The sequence below is a fragment of the Onychostruthus taczanowskii genome, unplaced genomic scaffold, assembly GCF_017590055.1.
Source record: "Onychostruthus taczanowskii isolate IOZ18803 unplaced genomic scaffold, ASM1759005v1 scaffold26, whole genome shotgun sequence".
Classification (NCBI taxonomy): Eukaryota; Metazoa; Chordata; class Aves; order Passeriformes; family Passeridae; genus Onychostruthus; species Onychostruthus taczanowskii.
The window spans coordinates 4,709,271-4,730,048 of NW_024499906.1; the positions used below are offsets into that span (position 1 = coordinate 4,709,271).

Here is a 20,778-nt window from a genome sequence, read left to right on the forward strand (position 1 = left end):
ACACAGTGCCCTTGCTCAGAAAAATTTAAGAAAGAAACCAGCAGTGGCCATCTTTTGGGGTTAAAGATTGGACCTGATGATCATGGAGGTAATTTCCAATCTTAATGATTCTGTGAGAAGACAACTGATGCCAAAATGGGTAGTGACATCCATGAGGAATGTGGCTGTGGATGATCAGTGCTGAGGCAGGAACATGCCTAAGGGACTGCAGCCGTGAGCAACCCATGCCAGGACAAGAACATCTAGAGGGATTGTGGCTGTAGGTGACAATGTGGTGGGGAAGAGGGGAGAGATGTTTCTACACGGTTTAAAAGACTAGTTTTTATCTTCTTTTAATTAATACCCAGAGAAGTTAGTGGATTTTTTTTTTTGTTGATTGGCAAGAAATTACTAGAGTATGATTCCCTAAAGTAAGGCTTTTCTGCCCATGGTAAATGCCCTTACTGCAGGTGGGTTGTCAGTGGTACTCAAAGTAAAATAGAGATTATAATAGTAAGGATAATGACAACGCTGAAACAGATTCTGGATTTAGAATAATCAAGACAGAGTGAAGGACACATGGTAGGATAAGCCCTACCCACTTTCCATAAATTTCAACAAACCTTATATATATATATATATATATATATATATATATATATATAGATACATTTATGTATGTATACTTGAACACATGGGTGTCTTTGGAAGTATTTATATATATAGTAATTTCTATTATACATTAGCATGGTTTATTATATATTAGCATTTTTATACATAAATTCTATATACAAATTTGAAATAGTGAACATAAAAATAATCTATATGCACTATATATATATATATATATATAAAATCCATATGTACTGTACATATATACTAGATACAATATAACAAATCATAAACAATCAAAAGATTAAGCCATATACTTTATGGGTTAATACACTGCTGCTCAGCCATCCAGTCTATATCTCTGAAAGACAATGACTTTCTGCATTAAAATTCAGATTATTTTGAACTTTAAGTCTATATTAACAAAAAGTTAAGAGACTCCTGAAATTTGAAGGAGGATTATTGTTTGTCCCTTTTTCAAAAAATAATTTTTTTTATTAACTTTGTTTTTCTATATACATACATGTGTTCTCCTGGGGGGAAAAAATGTTCTTTAAAATTGTTTTTATGAACATGAGGAGGGGAAAATGTATTTCATGGTTTCTATCAGCAGGTTTTGCTCTTCAGCAGTCACCATTTCTGATGATTTCTTGGCTTGGGAACCATGGGAGAGCTCCTGTCCAGAACCTGTTGATGAGAAGCAATGGAGTCCTGGATACTACAGGAGCCTTTGGGCTGGCCCTGTGCAGGAGACCAGCAATGGACCAGCTATAAAATGAAGCCATTACATGAGAAAAATTTATACTTAAGAAAAACTGATTGAAGTATCTGCCTACAATACATATGAGGATGTTTTGCCTTGCTATGTAGTGTGATGCCATTTTTTCTTTATAATATTTCTGTTCAATTTTCACAACCTAACATAACGTAATTCCTTAATCATGTCAGCTTGACACCATATCCAAATTTATGGCTAGGTATACCTTTCATTGAAGTCAACCCCCTGCTGGCATGCCAGTGGTCATGGAAAGAAAATGTTCTCTTTCACTGCAGAAAAAAAGCAAAGGTGTCTGCAAAAGAATAAATTATCTACTTATCAAACTGCATTTTAAATCTGTACTTTTAATGTGATGTGGTATTTTAAGTGACTTATTTTCCTTTTACTCTCTCTTGCTAATTGGTTGTTCAAGTACCAAAAGAAAAAAAAGGAAAATTAAGTAAAAGAAAGTGCTGATCGGAGAATAGATTTGATTTCTCACAGCACGGTCACACTGTGGTTAGTTATCCACCTGCCCAAAGGCATGCAAAAACCATTCAAAAATACACTGGCCGAGGAGAACCTTTCAGACCTGTTTATAAGCAAAATGAATGCATCCACACTGCTGCCCATTTGGTGCTGGATGAAATGTTATGATAGTCAGACAGACTTAAAAGGAATGGCTGGAGAGGTAAAGAAAAGCGCTGTGTAGTAAAAAAAGGGTCACGTTCAAGCTGTTTACAGCTACATTGGTTGAGGATTTGGTTTTCCTTTTAATGCTGTTTTTTACTGAAATGTTACAGTGAAAAAAGCTGTGAAGAGCTAGGGCAGCTCTATGTGACGTCTCATTTTACTTCTGGATACCAAGAGAGATGAATGTATGTGGGCCCCCAGCATTCTTATTTCTACTGCCATTCCTCCAAAATTGAAATATCATGTACAACAACTTATTCTTTATGGCCTAATTTCCTTCTTTCCAAGCAGCCAATCAGAAACATAAATGGATAAAACTAATTCCACAATAAAACTGTATGTGCATTATATCACAGCCATATTATTCTGAATTTTTGCTCTTTTTGCCTAAGGATCAATGGATAACTGAAACACAACAGGAAATATTTGTTTGCTTCTTAAGGAAAAACAGAACCACCCAACTGATAATAAAAATCAGTATGTGCTGTTCTGTGAATGCATTCTAGCATGGCAATCAAGTATTGAGTAAATAATAAACATCTCAAAGCAAGCCTCTTACAGCCCAAATAACAGAATGAGTTACAAAATGCTCTTTTATAATAGGAAAAAGTCCTCCGCTATCACTGGAAACAACATGAAATAACCAATGTTACGATTCAATTCCTGGTGCTTTCTCAGCAGTCTAGTGGAATATTGGGTATTGTTTGGAAGGAAGGAATTCCTTCCTTTGAGAGTATGGAAACCAGCATTTTCAAGACTCCTCAAATTCTGATGCTGTACGAACCCAGGAAAACAGAAAATACACTCTGCATCCATCAAAGGTGGTGGTGTCTGTCCTCTTTTTAATCAAGGGGCCTTGAGAGCTATTTTACCTCATAAAGGTATCCAGCAAATGAATACTTTCCGTAATCAGAGTACAAAAGACGCTGATTGTCCAGCTGGCAGAGTAGCTGCCCTTTAATTAGTCCAGCCTGCGAGGCGGATGCTGCTCTGCGGCACTGTTTGCTGCCGGGGGAAGCATTGCTTGTGCTGAAGTCAATGCTGCTAATGACATCAGCTGAGCCAGGGTGCATCTCTCAAGGACAGCTTGTTTTTTGCAGAAACACACCAACCTTTCAGGCTGCCTTGGGACAGGATCTGTCTTTCAGTGAAGCCTGAGCCTCACAAGCCAAAGATCCCAGTTTATGGGGACATAATCCTTTGGGTTTCCGGAGCTTGTACCTCCCTATGAATGCTTTTCTTGGGAAGATGCCTGCAGCACTTAGGTTTGCAGTTTGGCTCTAGCATGCTATGAGTGGACAGGGTCACAGACAACACAGGTTATCTCCTGGGGATTTTGTTTTCTGTTTTTATTGAGCACTTTGCTTGGGTAGATGATTTTCACAGCATATTTTCTGGCATGTTAGTTGAGAGTTTTGTTTGACCAGGAACGGCATCCCTGGGTTGCACCATGTACCACTAATCAATAAGACAGACACAGAGACATAATGTGGAAATGAATTGATGCCTGTGAGGAGAGAAGAATGTGACTAATTATTGCTAAGCCACCTGCCACCACAGCCAGATTGGAACATCCCCACTGTTCACCGCTAACTTTAGCAGCCGATTGCTAGGTGTGAAGGCTTTCTGCCAGCAGTGCAAATGCCCAGCACAAAAGGGTGCCTTCTCCATAGCATATCCCATGACTTGAGCTTTTGTAGATAAACTGGCCTCAAACTATCAGCCCAGGTGCTGCTAGCAGGGTAGGAGTTGTACAGGTCACCCCATTTGCCTGGCTTTTAGGAAGGAGTTTTGAAGGCTGTTTGAAACTGGGCTGGAGACATGACTTTGACCTGCAGTGCCAGCACTGACCTTGTTATATATAGATACCTGCAGTATGCTCTGTTGCACAAAACTGTTTCTGAATAGTGTTTACCTCTATAGGTTGTGAGATGCTTGACAAAGACTGCCACAATTATCACCTTTTCCAGGTGGGAAGATTGAGGCATTGACACAGTAGCAGCTACTTTTGTTCATAAAGAAGGCAGTAGTAGAGGCTGAAAACAGACCCAGATAATTTGTAAAATCCCTCCTGCATGCACTTTGCTCTAGTATCTGTGCATGCTTTCTTCTTAATTTCTTCTGGAAAGTAATTTGATTTAAGATAAAAGAAATGACAGATGTCAGCTGAGTAATTTTCAAAGCTAGTTATGTTTTTGACACTACCTCTAGACCTATGAAACTCAGTGATCAGTGTGGCTACCCAAGGTATATTGCACTTCAACTTTTGGCTGATTTGTCCTAGGATGTAAGTGGTTCTCCTGCCTGTAGCAACTGTATTTGTAATGCTTTGATATATCGCATTTTCTAGGGTTCTCATGGTCTTGGAATAAATTGCCCCTTCCTTCTCTGCTTACTGAAAAACGAAGCCTTTAGTCCTTCTCCCAGGATCAACATGTGTCTGGGATTCCCTGAACGCACTGAATAAATCACACTGATTTCTCCAGTGTTTTGAGCACCTGTCATTTTAATGTGATTGCTATTCTGATGCATGGAAAAATCTTCCAGTTCAGCATTATCCTCATGGTTGTTGTTTCTTTCCTTTTAAATCAGACTGGCTACATGTCAACCTGGAGAGCATGCTGTTTGCCTGCCACTGTGAAATATTTAATTTGCTATCTTCCTTCTCCTTTCTCCATTTCCAAATGGACACACAGACAAATAGGCAGGAAGACCTTCACTTGCTAAAGTAGAAATATATAGGTCTGTATGGGAAAAGAATGCAATATTTCATATTTCAAATACCTTACATTTTGGATTTCCTGCTTAAAATCCCTTTGAAGTTCATTTTAATTGGATTAGACGTGGAAATTAATTATCAGCAGTTAGAGACAGCTTTACGTCCTCTGAGCCTTGCTCAGATGTTAATGAATTAAGGACAGTTTGTATCTAATTTGGATTAGGTGACTAAACAACTCAAAAAAAGTGTTTCTATATATAGTGTCTCATTTTGTCACTGCTGGGGGAAGTACCTGCTGGGGGATGGCTGAGGTTTAAGGACTTGCGCAGCGAGGATGCTCCCTTTTGCACCCTGGAGTCATTAGGGTTTGTTCCGAGCGGGTTTTCTTGCCATGGTGCTGGAAACAGTTGATCTCTGTCTCTCCCTCAACACACAGGCAGCTGCACCAAGTCACTCATAGGAACAGCCAAAAAGCACAGACAGTGTGTACCAGGGTAGATGGGCATATTAGCATGGTAAATACATTCAGCCATAATCAATGGTTCACTGCTGGTGGGTTAAACAACCCACCTCCTTGCTGAAGGATTTTATTTGACAGCAAGGTTATAGCGAAACACAGAAATCCAATATCCCTTCTATAAAATACAGATGGAGAAAAAAAATTATGTGGACTAAAATTATGACTTCATATCACATTTAGTCTGTCCTTTGCTCGGATTGGTAGGCTGTGTTTCAAAGCTTTATAATTGATATTGCTCATAACACTAGGGGAAAAGAGAAGGAGGGCAGGCTATAAACTAAGAGATTGGAGCTGGAAGACAAGCATATTGTAAAGTGACAATAGGGAACAAGGAGGTTCAGGGATCACTAGATGGCAGTCATCTCTCCAGCAAGGATAATTGAGAAAGGGAGACATGAGCTTGTGGGCACACAAAAGCAGCATGGAGGAAAGCAGCTGTAATGCCATAAAATTCTAGAAACTGTGTCAAATTTGCTTTGCTGTGAACCAGTTATCCCAGGGCAGGCAGTGCTCTCTCTCAAAAGTGGTCTCATTGTGTCAATAGATTTACTGACATGAGGAGAGCAGGTGGGATTGATCTATACACACACAAAGCAAGGAAGAGAAATGAATTCAATTTAAAAGAAAAAAAGCTTAGAAAGAAAATTACATTGCCAAGTCTTTTAGTCTTGTATTGGGATTTGAAAATGTGGGAGTTCAAACCTGAGACCAAATTAATTTTTAGATACAGATTGCATACATTAATGTTACTTAGTTGTACTGTACCAGTGCAGGAATGCCATATCTTTTAACAAGACTGAGAACAGTAGAATATCTGACTGTCTTCAGAGCTTATTAATTTTGTTTATTATTCCTACTGCACTGTTCATGGTGCATATGCCTGTACTAACTTCAGCAGAAAAGGAGAGGTATCACCAGTCCTCAACCCAATACTCAGGAATACATGAAAATAACCTGAATTTGGGATCACTTCAGCATCTCCATTCCATGGTTATGTTAAAGGAAGGCAGATTTGGAAGCTGAGCAGCACAGATCAAACAATAGCTATAGTTTAGTTCACTCACCCTTTTCCAATTCATAAGTGACTCTTTTCCACATTAGCACTCATTCAGAAACATGGCAAACATGGCTCAGTTCTCCATACAGTTTACTGGAATAATAGCTAATTTTAAGGGACCCAGGACTGATTATGTGAGTTCCTATATGCCAGGAAAGACCACAGAATTACACTGAATAGCATGCTCTTGCATCAGTATTGCACATTTGTTGTTGAACTAGGGGCTACATTTTCAAACGTGTGGTGTTATAATTACAAGTAGATGGTCACAATGAGAACAGGAAATTGTTAACATTAGTCCTGTAAAATTTTTTTGACTGTTAAGTCAAACTTGTCTTATTTGTAGGAATAGAAATGCATATTTTTAGAAAGTCATCTAGATTTGCTTGATGATTTGGAATGATGGAGAACTGTTTTGTCTGGTCATTTGCTTCTTCAGCATTACTGCAAAAGGTGTCACTCTGAGACAGTGATTTAGAGGTGCAATGCCTAAAACCTCAGAGGAAGAGTACACAGAGAAACCACTTCCCTGAGAACACGTGTCCCCTTGGAGGTCTTATCTTAGAAATAGGGTAAAACTTCTTCACTTGCAAAATTTGGTGCCTTTTTCTCATTTTTCCAGATGGATATCCCTTTCTTGGCCCTGAGGTTAGCCTCCAGTGTGCTTTTATGCCATATACTTAACATTCAGTCCTTGGTTCCTTTCTACACCTCTTCTATACTTTCTCCTTGCAATATAGCTCACTGAGTTTGAGTAAGTCTACAAGCTTCTCAACAAACACCAAAGATGGAACACCTTCAGCCTGTCATGCTGAAATGCATTTTCCAGGCTTCATATCAATCATGTTTTTATCTAAACTCTGACTTTTTTTACATCTCTTTTTTCAAAAACAGTGACAGCAAGCTTGGACCAGATAGCCATGACATTTTTTCCCAATGCTAGAGAAAGGGGAAGCTTCCTACACATATATGTAAGAAATGTATCAGTGTCCCCACAAGCAGACAGCCCCACAGGAGTTGGGAGTAACTGCTGAGAGATAAAAAATAGTTGTTTATCTAATAAGATATCCAAGGTCTTCTCCAAGTCATTGTTTTGCAGGACAATCATCTAGTCCATTTGGTCCATGTTCTTTTTATTTACGTTTGGCCTCAATAAATAATTTGAGAATTTTCAGAACACACACACACACACACACACACACACACACACACACACAAATGCTGATTCAATAAACTCAGAGGGACATGATGGGGACACACATATTGCACACGATGAAACTTACACCTGAGACTTGTCTGACATCTTGACTGTATTCCCAGGCAAGCTGCCTTAAGAGTTCTCATACTCTCATAAGGAGCGCTCTGTGCATTGTAGGAAGACAAGCCTTGCTTTTATAATCTCATAGACACAGGGAACTCATACATCATATAAGAAGAAAAAATTGTTCCCAGTGTTTCTGAAAGAAAATACTTTAGAAAGGCAAAAAGGAAGGAACTGCTTTGGCTCATTTGGTTCATTTGGACACTGCATGAATGTTTCCCTCAAAGTCTTGAGATATTCAGTGGAATTGAATTTTTTTGTGTGACTACATCAGTATTTCAATTCAGATCAACTGCATACATTTGAAGCAAATTTCCTTGGTGTGCCAGTCACCCCACTTGGATTCTTATTTCAAAATAGCCTTGGATCATGTTCTTCATCAACAAAGCTGAAGTATTGGAAGGACTCCTGTGGTGCTCCAGTCACTAATGGGCCTTAAATATGCAGTTAGTCTGTAGTCAAACCACTGAAAATAAGGATAGTATGGGTCTGGGTACATCAGCAACAACAGCTTTGCTCTACAAATCTGATCTGATTGGGCAAACGGCTTTACAATATTACATAGCTGGTGCACTCCAGCCAGCCTAACATAAGCACATGTTTAAATGTACAGCATTTCTCAAGCAACATCCTTGCTAGCCTTCATGATAATTACTTACTATAGAAACTTTTTTCCATCAATTTTGTTACCAGCCCCAGGCAGGATTCTTAGTTTTCACAAAGGCAGGTTCCCTGCGCTTTGATCTGATCTTTACAGATATCAATTTAGAGTCATCTGCTTGGGCTCTCTAAGAACAAAGCAGAGGACCTGATAGAACTTGAAGAATCTGGACCCCTAGATGTTGCTCATTGATTTCTGATGCAGTTTAATCATGGTTCATTGATTCACAACCCACAGAGGAGTATGAAGGTCTCATTATTTTCAAGGGATCCAAATCAACCAATCAGCCTGCTTTCCTTATCTAGCAGCGGACATCTAAAGCTGAACTATTCCCAGGAGGCTCCTTCTGTAGCCAATGGAGAGAGATGGGCCTCCAAAAATCATTTTGAATGAGACATTAAAAACTCATCTTAGGATAGGATTTGTCCCTCAACAGAGATACCTTTTTTACTACACAAAAAAGACTCAAAGGTAACTATGTTTGATTTATTAATTTTGGTTTTAGATGCAGATGAATCCTAAATGTGAGCTGCTTAGAAAGAGGTGGAAAATGAAGATTTTTAAGAAGTAGAAAATTGATATTTACATTTTCTACTGAAGCCATTAAAAGTCTCAGCACAACAAAATAAAAATGCCCACAATTATGAAAATTTCCTCAAGGGACAGAACAGGGACAAAATTTGCTGTTTCATGGAAGAATTTAACTGAAATAAAAGTATTGTCCACAGTCAGAATAATATGCATACAATAAGCAATTACCAGTTAAGAGCTCCACTCTCCAGGCTTTTTGTAGAAAAAAAATTATCTAGCTCTGCTGCTCAGCATTGTCTTAAGCTAAGTTTCACCTTGCTGGAGTCATGCAATATCCGTAAATTCTTTTACCTTTTTCCCTTTTGTGGTGAGGATAAGGCATTAGTCATCAGTTTTCATGGTGGTATATCATCTGTTTCACATCTTATAGCTCTTACTTTTGCCTGCACTGCTGCCTTACTTGGCAATAGGAAACTACCTCTATCCCCTTCCTTTTATTCATTTATTCCTATTATGAAGTAAAGAAATGAGGATAATTCATGTCCGTGGACTGGGATTTGTGGATGTCATCACAATTCATTAAAATTGCTATGTCCTGTCACTTGCTCCCCATTATTCTGCAATACAGTTGGTCTGTGAATTGACACACTACTGAAATTAGATGAGAACATTTAAGTTTTCTCCATAGAGGAACACGCCTCTGCTTTATTGTCCCAGCTTAGTGATATGCTTTCCATACTGTACTTAGGTATCAGTCCTTTGCAACCAGTATAAATTCTAGGTCTCTCTCTTCCACATATTTCCTTCTTCCTTGATTCTTTGACTTTTGTCCTCCTGTACATCATACAGAAATCAGCAGAATTTGCACAGCTGCCTATGGCACTTTAAAACCATACCACTGCACTTAGCAAACAACTGTGCTTTTGCTAGTTGGTGCTATGGATCACTAAAACAAGATGGATAAAGGCCTTGTGAAAGAAAGTATATAGGCTTTTTGACCAACCTCTTTTTAATGCAATTGTTTTTACAAGACTTCTTTCAAAGATGGGCCTCAGAATGAAGTTTTATCTCCCGGGCATGTGGAAGAAAGGCTTGTAATAGCACTGAGCCATGCATCACACCTAAATCCTGCTCATACATCTTGCTATTAAAGGCTTGACTGACACTTAATTTCCATCTCTATCTAGCTGTTCCCCTTGGCTCCTTTCTCTTTCCTTTATTTCTTATGACTTTCAGTCCTTTGTTTCCTTTCAGGACTTCCTTCCTAAATTCAATATATTTCTTCCTGATCTACTTCTCATGATGTTATCAGGTTAAAAGTACATTTCTTTCTTATAAGCATTTTATTTTGACCAGAGAACATAAAAATCTTATTTCATTGTTTCAGGTGCTTTTACATTCTGATTACTGTAATTAAGCAATTGAGTTTTTATGTTTGGTTACAAGTTTTTAAAAATAGTTTTTCATATCCCATCTGGTATTGTTCCAAGCTGGCATTTTATTTCAAGAAAACTATGATTTTGAGACAGGTTTCTTTGACCATGCATCCAGTGACTCCCATTCACAATTTTAAGACAGAATTGCTCCTTGTGCCAGCTTAGGTGAAGCATTCTGTATTCTGCATTCTGCTGCATTCTTGCATTTTTTGCAGAGCCCTACAACAAAGACAACTCATCCCTTTTCTTTTGCTGATGATCAAACTAGGAATTAATACCAAAGGCTAATCCTTGCCCAAAGAGTGAGCCAACATTTTTTTCTTATTGTTGAGGGTGATTTTGGTTGTTTTTTTTCTAAAGAGCAGAGGGGAACATATGGTGCTCCCTGACTTGCTTGGTCCCCAGACATATGGATGCCTTCCAGCCACCCCAGTGGCAGAGTGGGCTGGGAACAGACTTAGTGCCATAGGCACACTTGAATGCACAGAGTCCCCTCTGCTATGGGGGGAGCCCTGTGGGGTACCTAGGTCAGAACTTCCAACAAAAAGCAGTCGAGGTGCCCCCCAGATGATCGCAGAGAAGTGTCCAAATGATTAAATGTGTGGCATATTTGTCACTGCCATCTTTTTAGATTATTGTCCCTAAGCTGAAAGGTTTTGGCAAGCTATGTGCTATGTGTTAAACTCTGACTCTGAGTAACCAATAATGAACTATTTTCTGTCACCAAAGATTAATTTATAAGCATAATAATAGTTATATGCTTACTATTAAATATTTCTAAATGGAACATGCACATATGGAACAAAGTCAGTTTTGTGACATCTCTTAACTCTGGTCCAGTTTCATTAACTTTTATTTTCTTCACCTGCTTCCACTGTCATTGCTGTCAGCCTTGGGGCAGGCATTTTCATTTTAATTACAGTATAATAAGAATGAAGCCCCTTGTGATATTTATCAGCAGAATTCTCAAGAAATTTTTAATATATTAAAAATAAATCGTGTTTATAGCACACTGCTTTCCCAACTGTAGCAGATTTTAACTGTTCATATATCATCCATTTACCACCTTTTTAACATTTAAACAGAGCCTAGAATTTATACCCTTTGATGACTCACCAGTCCCTGGTGCTCAGATGTAATCCTCATTCAATAAGGAGTGGAAGTCCTGAGTGAACACAACTTCTGCTGCAGCGCTGTCTGGGGTGGCAGAGCTCAGCAAAGTGGGTTAATAAATTCCAGTACGATCTATTCCTAGCAACAGACATGGTCTCTCCAGAACCAGCCGTATCTGATCAATGCATACACAAGGTCAGATAATGGAGAAAGTGGCACTGCTGGATGCTGAGTGAAAAAGCTCATTGCAAAAGTTTATGGCAGACTTTTAATGGCCTCTTAACGCTTGAGAAATGCAACCTTTATTCAATGAATGATTAACCATTTGCTGGGAGCTTGGGGAAATGGAACAAATTATTTGTCGAACCTGCATGAGTAGGCTTTGGCACAGAGGACCATCTCTGGCAGGCTAACTGTACCTTATTAAAGTAGGAAAACACTTCATAGATCCATTAGCAAGGAAGTGTTCATGGAACAGACTAACTCCTCACTTCTGGGAGCTATTAGCACATAACACTACTGGCCTTTTCCTCTGACATGTGGAAGGGTTGAACATAACAGCCAAATCCTTGGCCTCACAGCTCTGCAGTTGATGTGTTTTGCAATTAAACACATGGGCTGATTCTGCCGTTGTTTGTGGGCTTTAGCTGTAACTGAGATCAGGCCATGGCTTGGCATATCACTGACCTTGTGGGCATCACCAGTATCTCCTTTACTGTTCTGCATGATCCCACTGCTCTGGCACCCACTGTGTGTGCACAGTTGATGTGTTTAGGAGGTGTGAGCAGGTGTGGTAGCAATAGGCTGTAGGTTGCTGAAAGGATTCCCACTATTAAGCCTGTGCCAGCCCAGTCTGGCACAGGGGGTGTCTGCAAATCCCCCCAGCATGCCTGGAGACAATTGTGACTCCTTGCATGCATGAAACTCAGCTGCTCAGAGTTACTGGCACTGAGATATGTAATGGGTGCAGCTTAAGGGACCCAATTTCAGCAAGGTTATACCGATTTATCCCTCTTTATGATCTGACCATACATATTTATTTTAAATGCTGTCAGATTCAAGGTATCTTATATGCCTGTGTGGCCTATACTGCCTTTAGGATGAAATAGTGTATCAAGTGACACAAGCCTCAGTACTGGTACACAGTATTTATGTGAGGTGCTGTCTCCCTCAAATGGATGCCTGGCAAGTGAAGCAAGGTGGCTCAGGGATGAAAAAGTTTTTTAGCAACCATAAAATTGTAACACATCATCTTCTCAAGGCTTCATCCTGCCTAGGTGTCTTCAAGTTGGGATGTGAATGAAAGCCTATCCATGGCAGAGATGCCTCTGCAGGCTGTAGAAAGACAAGAAAGGGGAAGATGCCAGTTAGCCACATAGGCAGAACTTCTTTCTTACACTCCAGGGCTACTCAGTGGTGCCAAATGTAGGATCACAGAATTCATTTAATGTGTATATATACATATACATATATATAGATATATACACACACATGAGCAGGTGTCACTGTATTCTGTTTTCCATTCCCCTGCCCACAGCCTTGCCTGTTTAAACAGAGCCTTGCTGGGTCCAGCAAACAGCCATGTACCATGCTGTGTGCTCACACAATAGATTTCTAATCTCAGATGGCCCTTAAGCTTAAACTGCCACAAATATCAACATACGATTTCAGCTAATAGATATCAATTAGAGCCAAGGCCTCAATTTTTAACTCTGAATCCCTTACTTGCCTGCAAGACCAATTTGTGATAACAGATTGAACAGTGGAGTGCTGTAACCTCCTGGAAAACCCTTGTTATTATTTGTGAAAGCAATTTTTTAGAAAGGCTCCAGGACTACACATATAGTTGCAACTATGGGAATATGCTGCAAGTAAATAACTTTTCTTAGCTGTTCTAGTTAGGATTCACATAATCAAAACAATTAGGAACACAGTCTGTGGTGATCACTTGTATTCTTTCCATAGAGAGCAAAGGCAGACAGACATTCTCAGAGGCTGATTCATCTTAGGTGTCAAAGATCCCCTAACAGATCTGCTCTCCAGACAGTTCAGAAAACTGAACACTTTCCTCAGTAAAAACACTCCTTGGAAGAGAAAATAAACTACTCTTTCAGGAGCAACTTGGGCTCTTTTCTCCTACAAACCTATACAAGGTCTACTTGTATCTCCTCTGCATCTGTGTTCCACATTCCTTTGCACTTTATTCTGTTTCACACAAATAGAAGACTGCTGTAAAGATTACTGCTACTTGTGTTAGAATTGAAATAAAACCAGTAAGAGAGACATCCTCTATGAATCATAGATTTTGAAAAATGCTAACAGAGTAGCATTTGTTTTCAGTTCTTTTTCATTAGCTCACAGACCCACTCTTAAGTCTCTAAAAGATGTCATTTCTTCAGGTCCATTTTGTGGTAACCTGCAGCATACCCAAGTGCTGGCCATGCTACTTGAAGTCAAAAGGAGCTGAAACTTGTAAGAGAGTAATCACATTGAATCTGTAGACAATTGCCAGTGTGCAAAGAGCAAGCAATGCATTTTTTCAGATTAAACAGAGAAAGCAGAATGAATCACTGCTTCAAACAGTCTTTTCTTTTCTTTCTTTTTTTTTTTTTTTGAAGGAGAGCCATGAGAGAAATTGATTTAAAGAGTTAAGTAATTGGTGCTTTGAGTTTTGATCTCACACACAGGAAAAAAAGTTCAAGAGAACAGAAAATTAATCAGAACTGATTCAGAGTGAAAAGGTACAGCAGAACTTCTGAAAAGCCATGTAAAATAAAGGTTAATAAACAAAAATTAGCCTGCCAAACTAAACCATTTTCTGCCTCTGGAAGAAATGAAAAAAAAAAAAAAAATGGACTTTGGTTGGGTTTTTTTTATTGATTTGGTTTTGTAGTCTGGGGTTTTGGGGGTTTTTTCCCTGATTTTTTTTTCCCTATTCATTTGTTTTCCATTTTATTCAGGTTAAAAAGGAGTTGGGCACACTGGATGAAATTTACCTGAGAAACTTCCTTGTGTAGTACAGGTTTTACCTTTGCAAAGTTTGCACTTAAATTAACCTCCGGTAAAAGGTCCAGATTAGTTCATTGTGTCTTTGTTTTATTCACATATGGTTGGATCAGGTACATGAATAATGACAAGCAGGCCAATTTCTAGGATTGAAGGCTCTGGTCTCTGCTGTGCTAGCAATCGCTGACCTTCAAGATGTGCTAAAACAGCACAACATCCGTTTACCAGGCTCCATGAAGATGGACGAAGCATTTCAGTCATGCAGATCAACAAACCAAATGCAAATCAAGCATGCCATCAAGTTTTTTTGCACCTTAGGAAAAAAAAAAAAAAAAAAAAAAAAAAGGAAGGGAGAGAGTGTCAATAGTAGTGGAGTCTCTCCACAAAAGCAGAGTAAGAAATAGTATAGGATAGTTTACACTAGGGAGCAAATTGTAGCTTCTTAAGGTGATAAATGGTTTTTTTTTTTTCCCTAGGTTTTTCATTGATCATATTCAATTGAACCAACCAGCTAAGAAATTGGTGCAAAGATTCAACCTGGCTGTTCTGCTCTTGGCTGCTGAGCTGTGGTGTTAGTCACACCTTTGAAGTTAGTTGGATAACACCTTTATTATCAGAGCCATGCCAAGACTGCATTTGTTACTTTCTTCTTTTCATAACTTTATTTTTGCCTTTGTAACCCAAGACTTAACTATTTCCTTGGGGGAGTAAACATGGAAGGTGGCTACTGAAAGCTTATCTCCTGTGAGGATGAAATTTTACAATAATGAAATACCCTGCTCCTCCAGTGGCCACCAGTCATGCACCATGACTTATGAAAACACCCCACTCCAGGCAGAGATCAAAGGAACACCAACACATAAACCCTGCCACCCCCACAGAATAGCTCCACAGCCATCACTGTGCCAGGGAAAGAGACTAAAATTCAAAATCCTCACTTCTGATAGCAATACACACACATATTTATTTCTGGGGAACAGACAGATGACTATTTCACATGGGAATAGGGAAATATATATTTTTTATTTTTTTAGTAAAGCAGTGAGTTACTAAATATCAACAAAGAAGAGAGCTTGGACCACTGTCTGTAGGTGAATCAACTGATGAGATTGTAAAAACACTGTTTTCAAAGCAGGATACTGGATAAATCCTCTGAGATATGGTGACTGTCTAAAAGATTGAACAGAGAAGACAGGAAATAAATTTTTCAGTGTTTCCGAAGGATAATGTGCTGAAAAACTAACTTTAGGTCTGTCAATTTAATGCTTACCCAGGGCAAAATCTTATGAAAGCAGAAGAGGATGTGCTCAATAAAGAATTAAAGGTGAACAGCATAATTAATACCCGACAACACGGCTTAATGAAAGATTAAACTTTGAATAGGTAGGAGTTGCATTTATGGTGGGATTTCCAGTCTGACAAAATGTGCATTTGTTAAAAGAGCAGAGTTATAAAAGGCCATATGACTTTCTCACACAAAAATAAAGAACTACTCAAACTTCAAAGTCTAGATAAGAAAATTGAGAATTTGCTAGAGAGACTTTAAAAGAAAATACTAAATGAGAATCATCTTTCAAAAATAACATTTCTGATAGGGTTTCTTACCCAAATATAGTTCAAGGGAGTTCATGGATTGGGAGGGAAGGAAAGAGAAATTGGTGGTAAAGACTGTGGTTGGCACTAACTGAATGAGAGATAAAGATAGCTCCTAGAGAGAGGTCCAGGCAGCAGGAAAAGCTGGCTTGCCTTCTTTTAATTAAGGAGCTAAGTGCAAAGATCAAACAGCTAGGAACAGGGAATGGGGGCTCAAAGTGGAAAAAAAAAGAATTAATGTTGGCAAGAAATAAACCCACTCTTCTTAATGAGAGCAGATCAGAGAGAGTTCAGATGAAATCCCTAGAATGGTTTGAAATTTGGAAAGTCTTTAATGAGAGACTGAAGAATCTCAGGTGAATTTTCTCATTTCAAGCTTCCATTTCTACCCAGTGACAGTGAAAGTTCTCACCTCTACTAAAAGTGTCAGCACCAGCTGAGTGCCTGCCCATGGCTGCTACTGCTCAGAGCAGGGTCATTGATGGCAGGTTGCTCAGGACAATCCAGGGACGTGAACTCAGCAGCCTCTCTGGGCAACCTGTGACACTGCCTTATAAGCTATTAAAAAAAAAAAAAAAAAAAAAAACCAAAAAACAAAAAAAAAGGCTTATGTCCTTAAATAGAATTTTCTGTATTTTAAGTTATGCCCATTGTCCTGTTGTTTGGCACCTGAATTAATGTCCTCCACCCCCCCCCACCCCACCCAATATTTACTCACCTCTGTGAGATCTCTGTGAGCCTTATCATCTGCAGGCTGAACAGTCACAGCTCTCTCAGTCTGCACTCATATCAAAGATGCTCCTGTCCCCTCACCACCTTCACGGCCTTTTGCTGGACTCACTCCAGTGTGTCCACGTCTTTCTCGTACTGGGGAGCCAAGCACTGGTCCTAACACTCCTGATGTATCTCACTGTGCTGACCAGAAAGGAATTATCACATCCTTTGACCCATTGGCAATGCTCTTCCTAATGCAGCCCCACGCCAAGATGGAAAAGGATGGGATAAATAGGGGACATAGACAAGAGTCAAGAAAACATATTGGTCTGTCAGAAAGGAAAGAGAAATGATTGCAAAAGAATAAATGTTACATTGAAGCAGCAAATAGCAATAGTATTGTTTCAATTTTTAATTCCAGAGGATGTAGTAGAAAAACAGGCTATTGAAGCAGTCAAGAGTACTAAAGGAAGAACCCATGGATTACAAGAAAAGGGGAAAGACTGAAGGCAATGAGGAGTAATATTTAGAGAGGAAGTGGAACGGATTTCTGCCAGACAGTTTGTATTCCGGGAGCAAAAATAGAGAAAACAAATATCTGGGAGTGTGAAGGAGTCAATGTGAGTGAGCCACTAGAATTATAGAACCATGGAAGGATTTGAGTTGGAAGAGACCCAAAAGATCATCAGTTCCAAACACTTGCCATGGGCAGGGACACCTGCCATTAGACCGGGTTGCTCAGAGCTCCAAAGACTGTGACGGGGAGCAGAGTCATGACATGGGCCACAGCAGTAACATCCAGCTCTTGGAACAGATAAAGTCATGTCATGTTACCTTCTCATTTCACATGAATTTCTATTATTTTGCATAAAGCAGAAGAGTCGACATAGCTTGGGTGCTGAGAACTGCTCTAAAGAACCTGGTGGTTAAAATGTTCTCCAAGACAGGAGACAGGGATTTGAATTTCTTGATGCAGAGGCATAAACTGAACACAGATGAATACCATAAAATGTAAGCTATGGATTAACTCCCTTTCTAGTAGCTTATAATATTCTGCCTTAGTGTCTGAGTAGGGGGGCACATACCAAAAAGAAGATACAGTTACACCAAATCCCATGGCATCAAAGGCTTTCTTCAGATATGGAATATTTTTAAAATAAAAGCTGAACAAAACCTGTAAATTGAATGAAGCAGTCCAAATTCTGCACATTAAAAAAAAGAAGAGTCTCAGGAGCAGAAAACTCTAATTTACCAAGTAAATGCTTAAGAAAATTCATTAACAGTTTTATGAAACTTAGTAAGTTTATACTAGGAGTCAGGAAGACATTTTTAAAAGTAGGAATAGATAAACCATTTGAACAACTTTTGGGTACATAACAGATAATCAGGCTTGTAAGTCCTTAAATAAATGCTACATTTCTTCATAGGAAGGTAGTTTCTGATTTAGGCAGACCATAAAATCTAAACAGAGGACTCTTGCTGTCAAGTTATATTGGAATTCAGAATAGCTGATCATAATGGTTCAGTCAGTTTGTTAAAATGAATTTGACTCTGCAAAGAAAAAGCAAGGGGGTTTCCTCTTTCAACTTCCAGATGCACGCAAGTCCCTGCTGGCAGGTTTTTTTTTTAATATAAACAAGGAGCTCATCAGTGCAAATTATATTGTAACAACAATTTAAAAACAAAACAAAACAAAAACCCCAAAACCTCCATTTACCGTTATGCACTAATAAAATCTGGTTTTATGCAACAGCACAAAGATAATTAGTTTGGTTTGTGTAAGTTGTAACTAGAGAAACTACTTGAATTTGAAAAGCTTTATCAAATGTTTACTCTAACAAGTAGATAGAAAAGATGCCCAGCTATCAGTTCCTAACTCTTGACAAAACCTGAAGCTGTTTTCACCAGTTTATTTCATTATAATGCCCTTAAAGAGATGTCATAACATCCCTTTGCTCTCAAACTTAAAGTGTGGGTAGGGTATGTGTGTATGGAGGTGGTAGTTTTGAGATATTGGAAGCTTTCCAACAGGATAAGAACTGCTTTTTCCAGACATCCTGCTAACATCAATTTGTGGATGGATGTAACTTCTTATCATCTCCATTGCAGGGCATGGCTGTCAAAGACACCTCCTGGGCCACTGTTAATATAGATTTGTTTGTTCTGTTCAGAAAGATAGGGAGGAAAAATTCTGATATTTCTCCATTAAAAGGGCTAGAATAGTTAATGTTTGAAAGAGGTTGTAGACAGCATTTCAAAAAAGAGATTGAAATGCTGGATAAGGGGAAGCACTTTGAAGACAGCCAAAAGAAAGCAAGAAAGCTTAATGGAAGAGGTTATTCAAGGTGACCTGCCATCACTGTTCCTGAATGTGAAAGTAGCAGGTTAATAAAAAGGTTTTTTTCATTGGATACAAAAACAGAGCAACACAGTTAGACTGAATTTCAACTTGTTGGGGACAATGGTGACTTCCCCTCCCACTCAACCTTTGGGTTCACTGCTTCAAAAAGACCACCTGCAAGTGTGAGTCCCATTAGAGTAGAATACCAGGGTCTGACTACAGCAAAGATATTTCCTTTAAAATATATGTATATGCATGTATATATTGCCCACTCTGCAGACCTTTAGCCCCAGTCCTAACATCTACCAAAGGAGGCCAGGTGAGGGATTTCTTGGAGGGAGAGGTAAATTTAATTTCCAAAGAAGAAGTCCAATGACACAGCCAAATCCCGCTTGCTATACAGTACCACTGCGTAGGTATGGAAAAGTTTTCCAGGAATTTTTACCTAACAAAAGGCTAAACCAGAAAATATTGCCAAATCTCCAGCATTCCCTATGAACATCAGCTAGCTAGCAGAATGAGAGATTTGAGTAATTCTTTGAGCCAAAGACAGCTACAGAGTGTCCCACAAGAGACAGCAAACATTGCAACATCCGTGGCTCAAAAAAACCTTCAGGTGACTCATTATGAAGTTTCCATATTGCAAGGGTGATGGAAAAATATCATGGTATGCCTGCATGCTGAAAAAAAATTGCTCTGGAGACTTTTAACTTGGCCTAAGACATACTTGCAAATGCCACAGACACTTTTTCTTCTCTGCGTGTTTTATGTAATGTGCACTGTGAACACTTCTTTTGCATTAGAAGTACCTTGGTCATATATGATGATTTTTAGAAAGCATTGAAAGGTTGTCATCTGCCTCAGAGACAGGGAGACACAAATTAAATTTCACTGGACTAGAGGGACAAAGAAAAGCAGGAAACTAAAGCTAATGTTGGGGTAGTGCTCCCCACTCCCGTAACTGAAGTTGCCATGGTAAAACAGACAAAGAGAAAAGACACTACATCGTATCACAAAAGATGTGAAGAGATCAAATACATTTCAGTGTTATTTCAAGCTTTATTTCTTTCTTTCATGTTACGTATTTTTCTAAGAACTTATTTAAAAGATTGTCTACAATGCACATTTTTCGTCTTGAGTGACTACTTAGTACAAGAGTAAAATAATTTTACAAGACTTCCACAAAAACAAACAGAAAACAAACAAACAAAACCCCAGCAACATTTTTCCTTCTCTTCCCCAAAAAATCCCTCCCTACCTGCTTTTTTAGATTATCTCTGAAATGGTTTTTTTTCTGGGTAAAGAGCATCAAGTAAACACAGATATTACTGCAGGTTCTGCAGTCACTTATGTCTTCTTTTCCAGAGATCATGAAGACTGGGATAATTACATTCTCCATGAGGCAAAACAATTTATGAAAAAAAAAAATTACACATATTCTTATTAAAAATTAAATAGGACTTTCATAATCAGATGTTTCAAATATGTATGCATGAATAATGACAGCTAGAAACCAGTCTCTGCAGATTGCTCATGAAGATGGTGTGCAGCTGAAGTCAGGGTAAGAAAAGAAGCACAATAAAGAGCAGTTTCTTGGAGCTTTTATGAGGGCATTTAGCCTAGGCGAGATAAAAATGAATATTTCTGCAATACCCTGCAACAAGAGGGAGGGAGAAAGCAGATTTAAAATTTATCTTTTACAACAAAAAAAAAATTCAAAGTCAA

General features: G+C 38.8%; 1 protein-coding gene across 5 annotated transcripts in view; it reads right to left on the reverse strand.

The window, feature by feature from the left end:
- Positions 1-12,701: 12,701 nt before the first annotated feature.
- EPSTI1 (epithelial stromal interaction 1) overlaps positions 12,702-20,778 on the reverse strand; it is a 56,884-nt gene continuing 48,807 nt past the window's right edge. For 2 of the 5 annotated variants that reach the window (XM_041407326.1, XM_041407323.1), the window contains one exon: positions 20,106-20,707. The gene's annotated coding sequence lies outside the window, so the exon portion shown is untranslated. Of the gene's footprint in view, positions 12,735-14,275; positions 14,719-16,987; positions 17,042-20,105; positions 20,708-20,778 lie in introns of those variants that run through there. The other 3 variants (XR_005952873.1, XM_041407324.1, XM_041407325.1) reach the window with 3 other exon arrangements.